Below are 19233 nucleotides of genomic sequence, written 5' to 3'. Positions count from 1 at the left end.
GTTCTTGTAAGCAAATTTATTGAGAAAAATCATTTCCATCTAAAAAATTCTTACTCTCTCTAATTTATTTTTGTTAGAAATTAATGAAGGAAGTACAGTTGAATTATTATAAAAGCATCATTTTTCACCACTTAAAGAACTTTTCCTCATTTCCAACGCTTTTGCAAAAGCTTAGAAAATGGCAACTGCCTCAAAGCACGTGCACTGAGAATCTCTTATAATTATTTCTTCTTCAATATTATTTGCAAATGCCGTTGTTCTTCTGGACTTTCCCCACGTTTACTAAATGAATCTTTAATTCGATTTGTATAAGTTCTAATATTGTTAATGATCTCGGACTACATAAAAAGGTGACGGATAACTGGAAACATCTAAAGGAGACTGATATCAACCTCCAATCATCCAACTCCTTTCTCATTCTTCTCCTCTCTCTCCGAAGAACTGACATTACCGGAAAGGTTCCTCGTGGTGGAAAAACGGTATCGATGAAATCAAAATATGAGGCTTGTTCTCAAAATGGGATACTTCAAAAACAGAGCTTTTGAAGTAACGTACATATTTATTGATGAGATACAGTCAACTCTCGCGATCAGTGGTTAATCAGGGTTAATTATAAAGTAATAAAACAAAGGACTGAGGAATGACACTCACATGCTTGCTATTGATAATTAACATGTGTTTTCAAGAAGATTATTCAGGAGAACGAGGCCATTTGTTTACGTAAATTCAATAAGTATTTAAAACGATATAAGAACAATGTAAATAACGAAAGATAAAATATCTTTGGAACTGAAGAATCTAAAAAAAATATCAAAATGAAAGCGCACAATATGTGTAATTTAATTCCGAGGTGAGGACTGAACAGGCGTTATGTAGTCTTCTACCTTCCTTGTAGTCTTCAAATATAAATGATTCACCAACATGCCTTACTGCTTTCTATCCATTTGTAAACAGGGGAATGTAATTAGTGTATTTGTGCCTATGTTCACGAAGACGTTGTCTATATCCAAACTCGTTAGTATTTTTGTCAAGATGTTGGAAAATGTCAAGAAGTAGAATCTGAAAATCCTTTCAAAGTGAGATTTTCAAAGTCAAGGAAAGAACCCTGATCTGGATGGTCAGGAAGTGGCAAAATATAATAGCAAAGGAACAACTGCTCACGTCTTAAGTGACAGCTTCATGGCAAAACACTAAATACAGCTCCCGACTCGGTCTATCGCTCTCGGAGCTGAACACACTCAAGATACACTTCACGATAAAACTCACGATACACTTGATGATGCACTGCTACTCGGTGTACAGGCAGGGTTTATATAGATTTTGGTCTGCCATCGATAACATACTGGGGCAAACAGATAACAATTTGTTCCAGAATGTTCTCATTCCGTCTATAGCATATCGCCAATTTTGTCGCCACATGGGCGACTTCGTGCCAAATCTGACAACGCCTCTCCTTGTGACCTTCTGGCAACCCTAACCTGCCATTAACCATATAGCAATTTTATAAAGTTCAGAATGAGTTTCAATCTCAGGCTTTTCATTAAGTTATATCCAATTTAAATACTTTTCGCTTCAGTTCTCAGATATATTTCTGTTTGCATAGAACAGTCTGAAGATTTACTTCTTTCAGACTTTTCATCCATAGGAAGATCTGAAACAGTTTGCTGATCATTCGGTAGTTTATTCGCATCATGTGTACAGTTCACCTCGGTATTTTTAACAGATGTTTTACGATTATTTTCCTCTCTTCCTTGGGAATCATTTCCAAATTTTGCATTAGAGTTATGAATCGAACTCGATTCTTTGCAAACACGAGTATCCTGGTTTAGAATCTTTGTTTCTGTACAACGTTTCTTATGAGACACACAGTTTGTGAAGTCGGTATATTTTCTTGCAATACTGGAACACTCTGATTAAGCTGTATATCGTCTCTGCATCCACATGAAATTCGAGATGATTCAATACTTTTTAATTGTGACTACGTAATTTCACTATAAGGATCTACCAACATAACAGTCACATTTTCCCTTTCTTCGATCTCCACTTCAAGCACTTCAGAATCAGAAACTCCTTTGACGTCTTTCATTTCTTCATCTTTTAGATCTCGTTAGATATTTTATCCTTCCTTTCTTGATCTGTCTCAGATACTTCATCAGCTACTTGCTTCATTTCTTCATCCTTTGCTTCTTCAGATGCCACTTTTGTCATCTCCACATCTTCTTTTATGTCTCCTATTTCTTCTGTAAGCTCCACTTTCATCTGTTGGAGTTGCTCTCGCAGCTTGTTTTAGCCGGCTTTTATTTCTCTCACCGACATCTAGAACATACTGGGGCACACGGGTAAGAATTCGTTCCAGAATGTTCTCGGTCCGCCTATGACATATCGCTAATTTTAAAGCCAAATGGTTGATTGCGCACGAAATCTGGAAACCCTGCTTCTCCCTGCCATTTCCTGGTAACCCTAAACCTGCTTTGCGAGGCATCTATCTTACCGCTGCTCGGCGTTTCGTAACAATATGAATGTGATATGCAATTTTTTGCTAAACATGTTATAATGTTTCACTGTTAACTCTTTGTAAAGCATCAAATATGCGTTGGTTAAGTTAGGGAAAATTTGTGTGTAAAGGTAGTATTAACATAAGATCTCTGACAGATCCCGAAAGGAAGAAGTCTGATGGGCTATGTCAGGTAATCTAGGAGGGTAGCTGGGTAGGACCAAATCACCGACTGCATTGCGACTAATTCAACAGTGTGATAGTTCTATGTTAGGGAATTTACGAACCTCCAAATGCCAAAGTGCTGGTGCACCATTTTGTTGAAATGAAATTTTGCATATGTTCCTTCAAATGGGAGAAAAGCCAAATTTCCAACATATCAAGGTAAGTCATACCACTCACTGATTTTTCCGAACAAACAAACAAAAAAAAAAAAAAAAAAAAAAAAAAAAAAAAAAAAAATGGTCCGTAAAAGTTTGATGAAGATACTGCACAAAATAAGTATACTTTGAGAAGTTTCTTATGTGTTCAATACAGGCATAGGGATTTTCCGATCCCCAAATTTGCATTTTGTGGCGGTTTTTTTTGCCACTTAAATGAAAGGTGGCTTTATCAATAAATACGAGTTAACTGCAAAAATGTTCGTCTTGCATAACTTCATCCATGAAAGGGCAGTACTTTAGATGTTGCAACTCATCACTAGGTTACAGTAGTTGCATGCTTTGCATTTTGTAAGGCTCAAATGCAGTTTTTCTCTGAACACAGTTCAAGCTGTAGACTGAGGTATCCCAAGCTCACAACCAGCATGAACTGTCGATTTCTTAGTACTGAGTAAAAAAAGTCTCGCACTTTTTCAATTTTGCTAAAACACCTGATTACCATGGAATTTTGTCTTTACACAGGCATCCAGTTTCCTGGAACTGATTGTACTAACTTCTGTTACTCTGAGATATCGGTGCTTTATTTGTATGATACTTTCTCCTAAATTTACTCTGAACAGTGATTACTGACAGATTTCTTGAAAAAGAGAGTATACAAAAGGCCATCTATTGCTTAGGTGCCACTTCCACTCCTTTTCAGAATTTCATAAACAGTCAATTACAACAGTGCTGAAACAATTGCAAAAAGACGATGTTATTTATATAAAGTAAAATTTAACTTCTTTCCCTTACAATGACATATTAATTATAATTTTATGTTTTTAATTATGAAAAATATAAAGTTTTTTATCCGGACGTTTCTTTTCTGATAATCCTGTATTTCTCTCGAAGAAATATATAGGGAAAGGGCCATGACCAGTTACGAATTAGGTAAAAATAGGTTAATGGTTGTTAATTCTGGCCTCTTCTAACAGAACAGCACTCAACCAAGGAAATCTATAGGTGACAAACAATGACTCGTAATACGTATAAATTAATTTGGATTCTTGCCATGGTTATCTAAAGTAGTCTAATAGGCCATTCAACACGGTATGTAACCAGATATCATATACTTTCAAGACCAAAAACATTATAGATAACTTTGCAGAAAGTATGGAATTTATTCCCTTGCTGGCGTACTTCATATTCTCAAAGTACTGATAAACTGAAATCCATCAGTGAACACCATAAGATGTTCTTTGGTGGCTTTCATCGCATGTAGACATCTATGGAAATGAAATAACCGATATGTTGGCTAAGGAGGGTAGCCTTAAGGAGACATCAGAGACATCACATCTTATTGTTCTTTTATTTTACGGAATTTGCTTCTAGACTCAAGCTCGAAATCATTTCGTCTTGGTGAACTGCTTCTGATTAGGACAGGTATGTTTTTAAACAGCTTGATGCCACGTAACTTTAGCCGAGCAATGGATAGGCCTAAACTGTTCTAACTAGATTAGGCAGCGTTCATCTACGTCAGGAAAAATACGTTTCTCAAACCATGATTTATTCTCCCCGCCCCAAATGCAGATATTCACAGGCCACTTCTTCGCATATCCTCTCGTGCATTGACTGTCTTCACTAAATTTTCGTCAATCAAGATTTGATCGTGAAATGTCTCAGGTCTCAAACATTCATGGATCTGATCTTGTCATATAAGATAAATAAGCCACAACAACAGCAAATAAAACACATGATTGCTATAGTAAATACTAAGAATTTTAATGTTTTCTTCTACAGGTTAGGGATTTCGTATACGGACAAAAAAGCCATGCTGAAAATAATTGACGGTAGGCCCTCTCTTTTAGATTAAAGAGCTGCTGTTGTTTAATGCATAAGATTGACAACGGAAATGTAAGGATGTTTTAGAACAAATAAATCAAACAAAAGATTTTACACACACATACATTTTATTTTATTTTTTGTTTATTACATTATTCGTTTAAAATGACCCTATGTAAAACTGGTCGATGATACGAAGAAGAAGAAACATAATTTTAGCTGTCTGCAGGTATATTCCTAGTAAATGTTAAATCTGTATAAATGAATTGCCAAGTATACTTGGATAGTTACTTGGCACCATATTGAGATTAAAATGATGTTTCATAAAATCAAATGCCTTTTCATATCGTTTGATGTTTACAATGAAATCCTCCATCATAATAATAAGAACACCTGTATCTAGAGTAAATATCTGTTACAGTCATTTGTTATATTTCTACAATCATCTTTTATATTGTTTGCTCTTCTTCCATCAATAAAGTAGTCTCATAATATTTGATCAATGTACTAAACAAAAACATCTTAGTCTTCTGCATTAGCAGTTGGAAGAATATATATAGGTGCTAGAATAAATTTTGACTTTCCATTAACGCTTGCATTAACCGAACAAATACAAATATCGCCTGTTCTGAATCCTGTATTATGTTACGGTGCTAAACAGTAAATTCTATTGATACACAGTCTGCTACACTTATCAAATTTCTATAAATCTCAACACCACTAGCTTGGTGAAACAATATGAAATACAACAAACACCACCTGACTATTACGCGCGACTATCTAACAGGTGACCTTGTCACTCACACGCGGTCGTGCTTGCGCTCGAAGCTTTTACTTAACCAAAATTTCATCTTTTTGATGTGTTACCATGCGTATACCCTTTGTCCAATAATGAAACAAATTGTGCGTGTGTGTTTGATTTTTTTTCATCTATCTAATGATATATTTAGATTGATTGTAACATTTGCAGTGTCGAATATATAAGCGTTCGAGCACATCTCAAATAGCGTCTAATTTTTTCTTTCTTATCAGCCTATTATGGAGGAACGTAATCCAGCATTAAAACAGAACATTCATAAGGAGAGAAGACCCACTACAGCAGGCTGACCGATGGTCGAACTGTAAAACGCTGGTAATTCGCATTAGTTTTTCATTCCTGCAGTGAAACAAACTGAGAAAGCAAATATATTCTGTTAGAAAATCCTTTATAAAGACGTGATTCGTTTTGTGAGACATCTCTGTGTCTTGCCATATTCAAATAATCACACATACTTGAATTTTCACAGGTTCACATTTTATAAACAAGGATCCGTAAACACTCCGAAAAAGAAAATGCCAGAAAACGAATAATACTATAAAATGCCCTGAACATCAGTACATGAAGAAACACTTGTTGCTTGATATCGGGAATGTCTTTTGTTATCTAAAAAGAGACATTTCACTTAAAAACGCGAATGCAGGTCTTCTTTATTTTAAGATAAAATTTCCTCTGACTTGTGCATGTAGCGGTCATCTTTTAAAGTAGGTTCCCACTGAATACGCATATGCGTCAATAGTTAGAAAGGTTAAATAAGCTATCAAGAAAATGCAAAACTTTCCAGTCGCTATTTTACGAAAATGCAATTGAATTATCTAAATTTTATAAGAAATCATTTTCATTTAGTAGAATAATCCTACGTTGAAATTCTTGAAGATGAAAAAGTGAAACTATGAAATTGCTCTTAGGCGCAAAAAAATACGAGGCCTTCTATCTTACTTAAAAGTAAAACATATCTTTGCATATCTTCGATTTTTTTAAATTTTATCCAAAACATCTTTTATTTAATATTAAATAGATATTATAATATATGAATATGATAAGTGTATTGAAATTTAATTTAATTGTAAATAGACCTGAAAATACAATTAATCTTAAATTTCCGAAAGATAACAACAATAACAATTTTTCAAGACTCGTTGAAGCCCACTTGTATATAAACAAATCAGACTGCAGAGATCTGATCGTTGGACTAAGCTTCGAATCCTGACCAAGGAACTGGTGTTTTCATGGCATTTCCATGTTTAATGTGTATGCAAGTCATATTCTTTACATGAATTCTGTATTTTGTTACTGATAGTTTTTGATGACAGCAGATTTGCCTTGCTGGTTCTGGACTGATATGCTGAGAATATGCTTCTTCTGTGCCAGTTGGGGTGAAAAACATGTTAAAATATGTTAAAAATTGCCGAAAGTAAAAAAAAAAAAAATCCAAAATTAAAATTAGAAGAACAAAACTATTGATGAAGAGTTCTTGCAAGTTAGAAATAGAAAAGAGGCGAAATATTGGCTACAAAGATTATAACAATTTTTTTATTTAATTCAGAAACTAGCTATTCATAATTTATAATTCTGTAGGTAAAATGGCTTATTGCCCCCCCCCCATGAAAGCAGAAGCGTTTTAAAATAAATCTAATTTCTAACCAAAAATTAAGTTATAAATATCAAGCTTCGATGAATAAAACATTAATAATTTTGTGGAAATAATAACTTCAGGAAAATATTTAAAACTACGGTGTATAAATATTTATGAATAATATTTTGCCTTATTCGTAAGCCTATTAAAGTTGAAATTTGGAAAACAGTCCATTATTTCACGAACAAGCAAATCTGAAAATCATATTCGGCTGGTTTTAAATTAACGCCAATAAATTCCTAGAGAAAAACCAAATAAGTTTAAATCAAAATATTCTAACTACTGAAGATTCACCGCATAAATTAAATATTTCTTAATTTTTAGTCCAGGGAGCTTTGTCCCTGAAGGACTATTGTTTTCGTTTTGCGATTTTGCGTTGAATCACTATAAATGTCCGTTTCACTTTTCAAATTGCCACCAAATATAACAGTCCTGCATTATATTTGAAGAAATTAAATAATGAAAAATATGCATAAATGTATGTATATTTCTCGCATTGTGATAAAACAACGATACGTAGAACCATCGAATTTTGAATGACGTAATCCTCCTACGAATATGGGCATGTGGGAGACCAAATTTGAAATTTGTTTTATAATCAATTTCATGTTTTCTAAAACTTTTTGAGTAACAAATTCAACGAATTTTTGAGTAACAAATTCAACGATTTAAAAGCGGACAATGGCAACACTCAACGGGGAAAAAAAAGACCTTTTTATGTCCAGCGCGCGGAACTGTGTATCGGAAATTCTAAAGATAGGCTCATTTTAAAATTATTTTGCGACATTTCTAATGAACTGAATTTTATTGTTTAAGTGCAAAGAACATAATATTTATTAAATAAAGGTAACACACAAAAAGTTAAAAAAACGCCCCTTTGGACGTAATTTAAAATCTGAAACCTTTTTTTTTTTAATTTTAATTTTTTTTCAACTTCAATTTTTTTCAACCTTTTCTTTTTGAAGATTTTTTTCAATTTATATTGTTCTATATTTAACTTGATATGCAATAAATTAACTGCTAGGTTAGAGTTTTAAGCATAAAACTGTTACCTGCCTACGGCGATGGATGCCTTCGTGGAGCAATTTTAAGGAAAAGTGACCTTCATTCAGATGGAAGTTCAACTACTAGTATTCAGCGATCTTAACCACTCGACCATTAGTAAGGGTTTAAGTGAGAGGATTAAAAATTTCAAAAGAAAAATTAATGGCAGTATCAAAGGGTAAAGCTATAAACAATACGACTATATATGCAAAAAAGGTTAATGCCTTGTACTTTGCTTTAAAACCTAAACAATTAAAAGCATGCTTAAACAACCAATGCAAAATGTAATAATTTTCACTCACAAACTTTTTAATGGTAATGGACTAAAATTTGATATGAAAAGTAGAAATTCTTTTTAGAAACTTTAACTGGAAATATTTAAACCTGTTACACATGATAGGGCAATATAGTACGTGTCATCGCATCGAGCGTGAAAGTTGGCTGCCTTTAAACTATAGAAATTGGAGAAGATCCCACAAAATTTGCACCGATCTTTTCTGCAGAATTCTAAAGAAACTGTGTTTATTTAATAATCAATATTCGACCCGCTTCGTTTTCGGGTTTCCTAAAAAAACTGTCATCGATTTCTATTATTTTCTTAGGACCTCCAATTCCTTCGAAAGCTCCCCCACCAGTAAACGAGCAGCAAAGTCCCTTATGACTGGTAGTTCGACTTAGGTTAGATTTTTCAGGCTAAAGGGTTAGCGGCATGGACGTTTTCGTGGACTTATCCATGCGTAACGTGGATACAAGCCAGTAGCCTTCGTGAGCTTTGTCGTAATCAAATACCAAACCAATCTTTTGGAAGTCTATTTAGAAAGATATGAGATTAAACTTTCTTGCAAGCAATTATTACAGTCTATTATTGTTTTGTCGGCCATATTCAGTTGGTAGTATCTTGTCTATCAATACACAATTTTTTTGATGGTAGGATCTCATAACTTTGAAAATAATTCACTGCTTGCTGTTCTGCAGAAAGCAGGTCCGAAGTGTAATAATTTTGGTTTTCAAAATGCAAGTGGAAAAAATACAGCGGTGTTTGTTACATCCTTGTTCATGTTAATAAATTGTGGCTTATCGAGAACGAAACCAAGACATTACAAGATTATTGCAACGTCACGCTTATACGGAATTGTTGCCAGAGATAGTTTCATGGTGGACGTGCTAATACGTAAGTGCGGATATTTTTCAATTTTGATGACGTATTTAAAAAAAAGGGAAAAATAATAATAAAAATTCTCAACAGAGTTGTATAAGTAAAGAGTATTTTATACTAGTTCATGCGTGTAAAGTATGCAAACGTCCAGTTGAATACCATTCACGAAATTGTGAGTAATGGTTACTTTCATTTGTTACTATAATCAGTTTCCAGATCCTTAAATTAATATAAATATGATGTAAAGCTAAATGTTTGAGAAAAGCAGTTCTTTTGACATAATTTTAAATAAAAGTATATTATTTTTGATTAAAGTGAAGTTGAAAGTAAGTGCTTTTATTCTCCACGTTGACGTGAATTTGGAAATTAAAACCATAGGCAAGAAAGCCTCTATATTAATTGTACTCATGTAAGAAAGAACTATAGCAAGCAAGAAAAAACGCGTCAGCTTTCTTCAGCCCTTACTAAAATTTTCAGGATTTTCTCTTCTTTAACCGATTAGCTACATACATTCCACAATTTTTGTTCTCTTACATTCTATATGGAAATGATAGCTCCTTAATCTCTAAAGCTCATTAATCGCTAAAGCTTTTATTCTTTACGTTAAGCTATTTTATACTCTTTTGCTGTAATGTAGCGGTGTTAAACTCAAATTGCATGCATTCAAATTTCTATTTATTTACTGTTTTAAATCTGAAGGTTCGAGTTAACAAGAAATTATTATTGGTTACACTTTGCAATTAGAATGATTTGACAGCTGTACATTAAATTTTCTAACAACTAAATAACTAACATTTAATTTAGACTAAAAATAAGCAAAGTATGAAATATTTCTAAATGGAACAAAAGTTATAAATAATGAAAAATTTTCTTCGTCGTATACCAAAAAGACCCATGCATTTGTATGTGAATACTTATAAACTTCTCTATTTCTTACCAGAGCTTTCGGTTACAACATCTGATGTCGTTTCGAGTTTGATAAAATTTGCCAACTTGCCGAAAAATTAATAAAAGCTATCTTCGTCATGAATTGTGAATGCTCATAGATCAATCTATTTGTTTTTTTTAGACTAATAACTTTAGAACTGCGGAAAATATTGCTCACATATAAATATACTTCTTGTAAAAATACTCAAATATAAATAATATTCACATATAAGTACTCTTTTTGTAAAAATTCCTAACTGAGGTTATTTCTTCATGTCTTCGAATAAGATTTATATCATAGTATAAAGTTATAGAGTTTGGTTTTTCTTGGTAGCATAAACTAGTAGCAAACTCCTAACAGGCTTATCACTTGATCTGTAGTAATAACGGAGTCTTGGAAAGGTTTAAAGACACTTTTTTTTATTATATTAGAACTTGAAAATAAAATGCATGGTTCGTGCTTACAAATCAATCAAATTTAAAGTAACAGTCAAATTCAAATTTAAAGAGGCCTAGCAGTCAAAGAAGTATCATGTTTGGATGTAGTCCGTGAGAGTGTAAGAGTTGAGATGAAAGAGAAGGTGGTAACCGTTTGTTACCTTGAAATATCTATAGTATTATTAAAGCATTTGAATGTGAATGTGAATGTGAGTGTGAGAATATGTTTGATGGTTGATCACGTGAGATCGAAATTCCAATCGGGAGATCGCACGAGGAAAATTACAGCGATTGGTTGCTCAGTGATCCTGCGGAGGGTGATCCAAGGAAGTCATGTGACCTGGAGAACCAATGAATAAGCTTTGCCAGCGAAACTAAATGGTTCAATCTAGCAGGTCATGTGATTGTGAAAAATTGGAATTGATATCAGAAGTGGAGATAATTGCGGAGAGATTCAGAAATTCGTAAAATAAAATAAATTGTGTTCTGCTTTACAATCCGAAACCCTCGATATAAATACTCTCAAACTGACTTGCATTCTGGTGAAGAATTCTGGAATTCTTGCATTTTTGAAGGAAGAAGTAATAGTAAAGCGGAATTTCAACTGAATTGGTTATTTAAGCTATAGAGAAATTAGGTTAATTGGAAGCAGGCAGAGCTGAAAAATTAGCAAACGCCTTCGCCGGGAATCGAACCACGGATCTCTGGAATACCGGCTCAGCGTGCAGACCACTACACCACGAAGGCACGCCAAGAAGGTGAGAGAAGTACCTTATAAAGCTAATAATAACCATACAAAACTCAGCTTCATTTGTAAATCTTGTAAGGTGTCACTCATGTTCGTTTTTCATGGTAATGAAAGCAATTTTAATTCGGCTTGAACACTTTTTCCTTCAGATTCTTCTCCTGATAATTAACATCATGATAATGTTAACTCATTTTTGGAAATTTTTTTGCGGTTATTTCAAAATTGGTTTCAAGTCACTGCAATAATAAACATGTCTGTATGCTTAATTTTTACGAGTTTTAAGAAATAATTCGAGTTTGAAACATCACGCTTCGCACTAACAGCAATTACACTCATGTCCATAAAATAAGGATAATGCTAGCTCCGGCAAATAAAGGTTTAGAAACAAAACAAACATGATTTATTCATAATGCTTATTTATTAGACAAAAGATAAAGAACAAAAAGATGGTGCATATATGATATCATTCATAAAAAATACGATTTTTGCTCCGAGAACAATTACAAAAAATATCTTCCTTACAAAAGCTTTATACCACATGATTGGTATAATGGTTAATACATTGTATGTCTCCCAGACGATGAAGTATCGTCCGTGCAACGCCTATGTATGCTGAGTATGAAATTAACGATCCGATCCTGGGGAAGATTATTCCACTCAACAAGTAATGCTCTCCAAAGTTTCGGTACACCTATAGGGGGTGGTTAACGGACTGCAATTCGTCGGCTAAGCATGTCGCACTCATGCACTATCAGATTCAAGTCACGTGAGAATGCTGGCTCTTCCATACGGGTGATATCCTCAGATTGAAGGCATTCCTTTACAATGGTTGCATGGTGAGGTTGGGCACTGTCATTCATAAACACAAATTCTGCTCCCATGGCACCCCTAAACAGACGTACATGTTGTTCCAGAATAATATCCCGATAAATATGGCCTGCCATACTTCCGATCTGAACATGCAGATCTGTTCTGGAGTCCAGCATAATTCCATTCCAAACGAGTAACCCTGCATCACTGTAACGGCGTCGTTCAATGCTGTTGACTTGGTGGTAGCGGATACCTGGAGTTTTCCATATGAAATTCCGATGTGAAGCAGACTGTAGGATAAACATGGACTTGACGGAAAACATCTCAAAGGCCCACTGTGACGATGTCCACATAGCATGTTCTCTACTCCAGGCTAACCGCTGGCAACAGTAAGTTGCTGTGAGAGGTCTGCGGGCATATAGACCAATCTGTCACAAACGTCGATACACGGCTTGCCTTGAAACTGTCGTACCCGTGGCTGAAGATAGCTGACAACATAGGTCTGATGCTATGCTCCGTCAGTTACTGCCAAATACCGGTAGTCATTCGGTGTCATAACTCGAGAGCGACCTGTAACGTCGTAGAGACATTAGGCTTTTTATTGGGAAGCATGCAAGATGAAAAATTAGCAGTGCCTTCTCCGGGAATCGAAACACGGACCTCTGGAATACGCACCAAACGTGCAGACCACCACACCTCGAAGGCATGCCAAAAAGGCGGGAGAAATAACTTATATACCCCTCCCTTTTAAAGGGCGACTGGAGTTTTAGGGGACCCAATCGCCAAATCCTGAGTATGGCGAACATCATTCACCACCCTTTTAGTTCGGGCCCCACTGTCGAGACATTAGGTTATTTCGAAGTAGGAAAGATGAAAATGAGCAAACGCCTTCGCCGGGAATCTAACCACGGACCTCTGGAATACGCACCCAGTGTGCAGACCACCACACCACGAAGGCATGCCAAGAAGGCGGGAGAAATACCTTATAACGTCTACTGACATCATTTTGGAATCATTGCCAAAACCCAGAGATGAGACTTAAGGCTCTTCCAAGTTTCTCGTATACTTCCATCTGCGTACGCCAACATTACTGAGAGCCGATAATTCTACCACGTAAAAAATCCTTCACATGCATCCTATGAGTTATAATCCTATGAGTTATTATTCGGTTGTGGCACTGAGCAGCTTACAGAACGCTTGTGAACAATTTTACTTCTTTGCTGCCATTCCTAATATACACTTCTCATACACTCTCGTAATTGTGACGTTCTATCAGCGTCATCTGATGGCTTCCTGTAATTTATATAGTATTCTTGAAGATATGTGTGATAATTCTACAAGTGAAACTTTTTTTAGAGTTCGATTTCCATGTGATTCTGAATTTTCCTTAACCCCTTCGCGCCGACTGTCACGTATACGGGCCAGCAACGAACACACTTATCTACCGGCCGACACGCAGGCGTGCCAGAGCATTGTTGCGTTTACTACCGACTGTCACGTATTTGTGCCAGTACCTTGGAACGTTTTTCAAACTATAATTTCTGCCACAAGATGGCACTGTATGTCCATATGGTTTCAGATACATGTACATTAGACCTTCTACTCGAAATGAGAGAAGCGTGACTCACATACACGTGTTTTTGATTATATAAACAAACGGGGAACTAAATGTTTCCGAATGGCGTGATTTATGACGTCTCTTTAAATCGCACGTGGTAGTTGTTTATTGTAAGTAGAAGTTTTATATGCGCTAAAGCGTTGAGTATTTCGGTTTACAGTTCAGTTTTTAGAAAATAATTAGATCTTGTTAGACGTGAATTCTTTCTGTTTTTACCGTTTCAATGTCGAAGCGTCGAAAATGTTTAACAGAGCATGAAATAGCAGAAATGATGCAAAATATTTCAGATAGTGATTCTGAAATTCTGATATTCTGATATTGATTCTGAAATTCTGATATTCTGATAAAGACATTTTCCAAAACTTTGTTCAGAAGAGACTGATAAGAAAATGAGACAACGATGCTTCGTTTGTTCACATTCCCGGAAAAATCCTCCAAAACGGCAAATGAGTTATTACGAGTTCAAGGAATGTAACGTAGGACTGTGTGTAGATCCCTTTTTAAAGTTTTTCATACGAAAAGAGAATTTTAAGTAATATATTTAGTTTTCAGGTGTATAATGTTAAAAGTCATAAAATGGTGAGTAATTAAAATAAAATGTGTAAAATATGCATTTAAACAAGAAATAAGGTAATTAAAGTATATATATATAAATATCTATAAAGCATAAGCCGTTTAAATACTCTATAGAGCATTATTAAACAATGCGTTGATACTTCGGGGTTTTTAATTTATGGGCATGAGCGTATTCCAAAGTATTACATATAAACAGAAAATAAACCAAAAACGGCACAGAAACCAAATTTTCATTATGAATGAATTAACTAAAATAATTGTAATTGATAAGAAGTGCCTTTAGTAAAATAAATGCACGGGGAAAAATAACAAATTCAAATTTATATTGATTTTGTTTTACAGATAGGTGCCGGTGTTGAGAGTTATGCACTACCACCTTTTCAAATAGAAAAGGAATTTGAGTAGACGAAATTTGGGTTAATTTGCAGAGTTATTAGGATTTTTGTTTATACTGGACACGTGAAAAATGTGAAATGGACTCCCTAAGACTCGTACCCTGGATCGCTCGAATACGCGTCGAATATGCTTCCAGTTACACCACGAAAGAACACAAGAAGGAAGAAATTACCTTATAAATTTACAGTTAAATTTTATAAAAAAATAGCAGGTGTTTTTAGCTTTTAAATTACTTTAATTCAGAAAGCCTTTGTAGATTGTTCAGGGAATACACAAATGTAAAAATAAACGTCAAACTATGATTAGAAATTTTAATATTCAAATATTCTAGTTTAATTTTGAAACTACTTGGTCATAAACCATTCGCACCTTTCTAATAGAGTTGAGGCATTTCAGTGTCTCCTTTTAAAAATTAAAGAGTTGTTGCAAGAGACCATCAAAAAACATTCTTGCTACCAATGCTTTTGCATATTACCACGTGCAAACCAACTCTTCGCAAATTAATACATAATGTATTTAAATGGGAAAATGCAATATTCCCAAGGTACACCGGGAATTTCATGTATGTGTTTATGGCAGGTTCATGTGAGAGTGATGAGTCTCTAATTTTCATCCCCCAGAATTTAGAACAAAAGACTTCACGGAACTTTTTTATGAAATTTCAGATGAAAATGTGAGGCATTTTTTTGCGCTCCTCCGAGAGTTATAGCGAATTATTTGTAACAATATGCAAATATTTTTGGCGTTCTGTTGGGCAGATGTGGATTGAAAAACAAAATAAGCAGTAGAAAAAGTGTCTAGACAATATATGAATGACAATTCCCCCCTTTGGGATGCTTTATATAAATGGAAGCGTAGGCATATAAAAACGCAAGCAGCTATAAATATTTATGAGATGGTAACTCTTTTTTCCACAGTTTTACACAAACTCGAACGTGACAATGTGTATCATATGGATTCTTCATATTTTGCTGAGGAGGAGTTCAAAAGGATGTTTTTATTTATACCTTGGTATTCATAAGTAAGAAGAAAGCTTCTATACGTATTCATTATTGAAAACAGGATTTCAAACATTTGTTTTTAATATGCAGTTAATCTTTCAATTTTTTTTCAAAACGTCATTTAAAGAAATATGCGAAAAATATTACAAATTGCAAATCTCTATATTAAACAGGTGGGCACTCTTTTTTTATTAGGAGGGCATATTTCATGCAGAAGTTTGGTAATTGTGTACTGTGAGGTGGCTACAATAATAATAAAAGCAAATAAAAAAAATCTGAAAGCTTTCAGATTTTATATCAAGTACAAATCGGCCTTTTTTAACGTTTTGTATGTTACCTTTATTTATTAAATATCATGTTCTTCACACTTAAACCATAAAATTCAATTCAACAGCAATATCACAAAATATTTAAAAGAACATATCTTTAGAATTTCCGATACGCAGTCTCATGCGCTGGAGATAATGTTTTTCTATACAACGTTGCCATTGCTCGCTTTGAAATCGTTAATTTTCTTAATCGAAAACTCATAAATGCTTTACAAAATATGAAATAGATAATAAAACAAATTCCACATTTGGGCTTCAAGATGCCCATATTCGGGTGAAGACGTAAGTTATTCAAAATTTGTCGGCTCTAGATACCGTTGTTTTATCAGAATGCGGGAAACATACATACATTTAAGCAGATTCTTCATTGTTTAATTAATTTAAATATAATACAAGGCTGTAATATTTCATGGCAACAATTTAAAAAGTGAGTTCCCGTTTGTAGTGAATCAACGCAAATGTCAAAACGAAATTAATAGCCCTTCAGGCTAAAAATATTAAATAAAAATTATATATAATGTAATAAAAAAATGAAAGCTTTCAGATTTTACATTACACCCAAAGGGACTTTTTTTAACCTTTTGTGTGTTACCTTTATTTATTAAATATTCCTTGCACTTAAATTATAAAATTCAATTCAACAGCAGTATCTGAAAATAATTTTAAAATCAGCCTATCTTTAGAATTTTCGATACGCAGACTGCGCCCTGAGGGTAATTTTTTTCCGTGCAGTTTTGCCATTGTTCGCTTTGAAATTGTTGAGTTTGTTAATCAAAAATTCGTTGAAGTGTTACAAAATATGAAATCGATAATAAAACAAATTTCAAATTCGAAATTAGGGCTTCCAGATGCCCATATTCGGTGGAAGATTACGTTATTCAAAATTGGATGGCTCTAGGTACCGTTTTTTTTATAACAATGCGAGAAATTTACATACATTTATGCAGATTATTTAATTTTTTTAATTATAAAACAGGGAGATAATATTTGATGGCAACAATTTGAAAGTGCATTTAAGGTTTTTTGAACCCAAAATTCCAAAACAAAATTTATAGGTCTTCTGGGCTAACGCTCTTTGGGCTAATAATAGTAATTATGAAAATAAATATGCAGTTACATAAAAAGGGAATATAGGTAAATTGACTGCAAAAGTTTTAATGGTCTACTGCTTTGTTTTGTTATTATGAAATATTTTTTTAATGAAAAAATTTTGCTATAGCACACTCTAGCTTTCTAGCCAAGCAAAAAAAAAAAAAAAAAAAAAAAAAAAAAAAAAGGAATAAGATTTTGCAATTTAAATAAATTATTGACGCCCAATAATCGCTAAAAATGAAGTTGTTTTTTAGTGCCATTCATTGCAAAAGTAATGTTGCCTGTATCTTTTAATTTCAAGAGATACTCTGCTTACGTTTAGGAAGGCAGATTCATGAAATGACAGATTTATGTACGAACACAGAATGCGGATTTACAGAGTAGTACGGTGTGATTGTACAGATTATACCAGGCTAATGAAAACAGAATATAGTTAATTAAATGCGAAATCAGACTTCTAGCAATGGAAAATTAATTCATTCAAGATGAAGCTAAGCCGAATCAATTCAGCTTCTGCCAGTTCTGTACAGTTCGTTAAGTTATTCAAATGAAGAAGATAAAATACGAAATTTTTACTAGTAATTATTCATTAAATTTACGAGCTTTTGTTTTGCAAATATCTAAAATTTAAAATTTAGATGTTTGAACTGCTTAGCCGGCAACACGTTGCCAAACTCTCTCTATTATATTTAGATTAATATCATAACGGATGCCACATATAACCAACTAAACGTTGTATTTTGGGCTCAATTAAATAAAATTACTTACTGATAGATTTCACAGATACCGTACTGAAGCTAATTTAATTTGCTTGTGTTTAAAAATTATAATTATGTTTAAAAAAAGTGCAAAAGTATAAAATCTGTCAAATGCGACATTTTTTTGTAGTAAAATTTTAACATAAGATATGCATTATAAAGGAAGGAAAAAATTGATATTTCTTTTAACTATTAATTTCAAAAGACCTTAATTGACACTAAAAGGTTTAATTAGGCTTCTCTTTAGTTCTCAAAGATAGTCAAAAATCCATAAACGTCTTAGTAAATGAAGGTATAAGCAAATAATCAAACAAAAGCAAATGTTGCCTGAAGCAAATCCAATTTGCAAGGCAAAACAAACAGAAAAAGAATTATATCAAAAGACGATTCAGTTATCGAAAGTGTAACGTGTATTTATGTATCATAACTGGATATTTCCAGTTTTAAATTAAAAAGTGTCGTTTCCAAGCAGTAGCCAAAGGGAACGATAAATGTTCAGAATAAGATCTTCTAAAAATACGAATCACAAGTTTGCGATAGAATACATTTAAATTACTCGTACTTTTATAGTTGATGTGATTATTAGCTCAAAGGAACAATTTGCCCAGAAGGGCTACTAATTTCGCTTTGGCATTTCGCGTTGGTTCACTATAGAAATGTGAATCACTTTTCAAATTGTTGCCGCCAAATATTAGAGCCCTGCATTATATTTAAAGAAATTAAATAATGAAGAATCTGCATGAATGTATACATGTTTCTTGCATTGTGAAAAAACAACGGTACCTGGAGATATCAAATTTTGAATAACATAGTCCTCCACTCGAATATGGGAATCTGGAAGCCCAAATTTGAAATTTCGAATTTGTTTTATTATCTGTTTCATATTTTATAAGGCTTTAAAAAATTTCTGATTACAAAATGAACGATTCCAAAGCGTTACATTAACATCGCGTTCATTTTCAAGCATGGATACTTTATTCGCGTTTTTATACTGCCATTTTTATATTGCTTTCGGTCTTTTCAAAGTAAACATCTAATTTCAACCCAAAAAAACCTCCTAAATAAAGAACATTCTATTTGTATGGATGATGAAGATAGAAAATTAATTGGAAACATCTATCAATAACACTTGTTACAGGACTCGTTTTTATCTCTTCGTTGGTAAGCTTTCCTGTTCCTTTCATTTTAATTG

The sequence above is a fragment of the Stegodyphus dumicola genome, chromosome 7 (assembly GCF_044657685.1).
Source record: "Stegodyphus dumicola isolate Sdum_Otavi_A_Nest chromosome 7, ASM4465768v1".
NCBI lineage: Eukaryota > Metazoa > Arthropoda > Arachnida > Araneae > Eresidae > Stegodyphus > Stegodyphus dumicola.
The sequence above is the reverse complement of the archived record's forward strand: the minus strand, read 5'-3'. Positions refer to the sequence as shown.